Below are 2817 nucleotides of genomic sequence, written 5' to 3'. Positions count from 1 at the left end.
GTGCAGTAGGATCAAAAACCCATTGCCATTGTTCTTGAGTTCTCAGTAGTCCTCATTGTCCGCTATGTTCAGCAAGTCCGGTTTTATCCCAGGCTTTTTCATACCCAGGCCAGCTGGCCTTGGTGAGTTCCTGATAGAACATCCCCATTGTCTCAGTGTGTGTGTGTACCCCTCGCGGTCCTGAATTCCTGGACAAGAGCTTTTGAATGGTAGCATGGGTGTCGAAAAGACTTTCACAAAAATCTCCAAATCTTCCCTCCTCCCACCCTTAAACATTATAAAGTACACGAATTATGAAGGACGTGTAAGGAAGGATAGGCATCCGAATGCCTATCTTTTAGAATTTAAGTAGATGGTCCTATTATGGGGAAGAAGGTAAGGAATACATGAGGAGGAGGGGGATGGGAGACTGATGGACTGTGAGGGGCCTGGGTAGGAGCCACAGACCTGGAGTAGCAGCACTCAGGAAGGGAATTTAACAAGATCCTGATCCAGGCCAATGTCCATTACATTGTGAGTTAGAGGCCCTCCTTGGCTATATGGACCCTGTTTCAAAAAAGCTAACCAGGGCCAGAGAGATGACTCAGTGCGTCAACGGGAGGAGCCAAGGCTGATGAACTAAGTTCCAACCGCAGGGTCCATATGGCAGAAGGAAAGACCAGGCAAGTTTGTGGACAAAGATGCGGAGTATCAGTATTTGTACGTTGGTTCCCCGGCTCCAGTTCACAGAAGACAACACTAACAAAGCTCTGGGACCCTATACATGTTGTGAGTTGTGTTTGGGGAAGAAACTACAAAGTTGGGAATCCCATTTCTTAGAAAGCAAGCACTAAGTGTAACTGCCCACTGCGTTGGAGACATTGTTTTCTAAGGCTGCTTGCTTTGTAATCGTTCTCAAAAAGAATCTGGAACAAAGAGAAATCAGTTTGTCAACAATAAAACACGGAGATATGAAACTCACAGAGAGCTGTCTCCCAACAATGAATTGTTCGTAGTAGTGGGTTTTCTGTGTTTGAAGCCCACCAAGCTCACGAGCACACAGGTTTAGAGGTCAAGAGAATCCACTGCCTCTAGTATATGAACTGTTAGACTAGGGGAGTTGAGGACGATGAACATTATACTATGCTTTACCGCATATATTCCCCTCGCGCGCGCGCGTGCGCATGTATATATGTATCGAATTATGTTAGTTGAGACCTAACGCCCACATTCTATTCCTAAGTTTTTTTTTTCCCAGAACAATAACCAATACTTTACATGTAGGCCCAAGCAAAATCATTTTCAAACTCCTGCTGAACCTCGTAAGTGAGCAACTGAATTGTTTAGGATTACATTCTTTGAATATGATATGAGAGGTGGAAGAGGTGTGGAAGCTTTTGAAAAAAATGGAAAAGAAAGAAGCTTTTAAATAAGGGTTCTCTCGTTTTTCTCGTCAAATTTCTAGGTGGTTCTTTTATACAGGTAGTGAAATGACCAGTATCAATGGCTAAACGGTATCCTGTACTTAAAAAGCAGGTGACTATTGTCTCTCTAACAATTTCAAGATTTTTTTCCCCCAAGATTTTGTTTTGTGCAGAAAACATTTAAGATTAAGTTTCAGAAAGAAAAAGCGATTTCAAAAATTGGGGCAATCCTCAAAGCCCACATGGCAGCAGCTGGGGATGTAGCTCAGTGGTAGAGCGCATGCTTCGCATGTATGAGGCCCCGGGTTCGATCCCCGGCATCTCCAGTTGTATTTTCTAACATTTTAAGATTTTAAATCATTACATATTACGTTCTGCACTACATATTATTATTGTTTTTAACTACAGCTAATAGAGCCGGATGCTAGCACCGAGGGGTCTAGGATTGCTTTAAGGTCTTTTAATATCATTTTATCTGAAACAAATGTATCCTAGAGCGTCGAAAACTACACCCCCATGCATAATGAGAGAAGCAAAGAATTCTGGAAAATGGACCGTTTTCCAGAATGAATGGCTATTTGTGGCGTTTGGCTGGCTAGGGCAGAAGTAATATTGTTTTGAAATAAAAAACGAGGAGATGTCACTAATCCAATATTTCATGGCACAAATAAAAGTTCAGTATAGAACTGAGAAAACGGAGAAAGTCCAGTTCCTTGAGGAAAATCCAGGTACCCAAATATACCAACATAATTTCCAACAGAACCGAGAAAAAAAAATGTTGTAAAACCTTGTTATAATAATTTTGGAGCCCTGCTAACGCCACCGGCCGGTTAGCTCAGTTGGTTAGAGCGTGGTGCTAATAACGCCAAGGTCGCGGGTTCGATCCCCGTACGGGCCAGATGCGTTTTTTTTCTGCCCCTGGCTTCTGTTTCCTCCAACTTTGAGAAATGAACTGCATGAAATTTCCAGAGGGAAAAACAAATTGTTCAAGAATTAGTCTTACAGGACAGCTATTACAATCAGGCTGCAAATGTTTTGCAGCGGGTCCGTCTCACTACCCTAAACTGTAAGAGACTCATTTTCCCTGGTCAGAGTGTTTGCTCAGTACCATCACGTTAAGACTGGCAGAACAGTGTGCAGCGCATCTTTCGAGTTTAGTCTGAGTTCATTAGAAGGAAAAGGGTTCTCACCGCTTTGTTGAGGGCTTGAACCTTGCCTGGGAATGGTCTGTAAACAAAGTATCCAGACCCGGCATACAAGGTTAGTGTGAGCAGACTACTCTGCGTGTCTCTGCTGGGGCGAGACTAGGGAAGGAACCCCTCTTCTCTTCTCTTCTCTTCTCTTCTCTTCTCTTCTCTTCTCTTCTCTTCTCTTCTCTTCTCTTCTCTTCTCTTCTCTTCTCTTCTCTTCTCTT

The 2817-nt window shown here is 43.1% G+C and overlaps 2 non-coding genes across 2 annotated transcripts; both read left to right on the top strand.

Moving 5' to 3' along the window:
* Positions 1 to 1657: 1657 nt before the first annotated feature.
* Positions 1658 to 1729, top strand: Trnaa-cgc. Its single transcript has one exon. It is a non-coding gene; the product is annotated as a tRNA-Ala (tRNA).
* A 498-nt stretch (positions 1730 to 2227) lies between these two features.
* On the top strand, positions 2228 to 2301 carry Trnai-aau. The gene has a single exon. It is a non-coding gene; the product is annotated as a tRNA-Ile (tRNA).
* Positions 2302 to 2817: the final 516 nt, after the last annotated feature.

Source organism: Microtus ochrogaster, chromosome 16 (assembly GCF_000317375.1).
Source record: "Microtus ochrogaster isolate Prairie Vole_2 chromosome 16, MicOch1.0, whole genome shotgun sequence".
Lineage (NCBI taxonomy): Eukaryota > Metazoa > Chordata > Mammalia > Rodentia > Cricetidae > Microtus > Microtus ochrogaster.
Note: the sequence above shows the minus strand (reverse complement) of the source record. Positions and strands in the feature narration are given on the sequence as shown.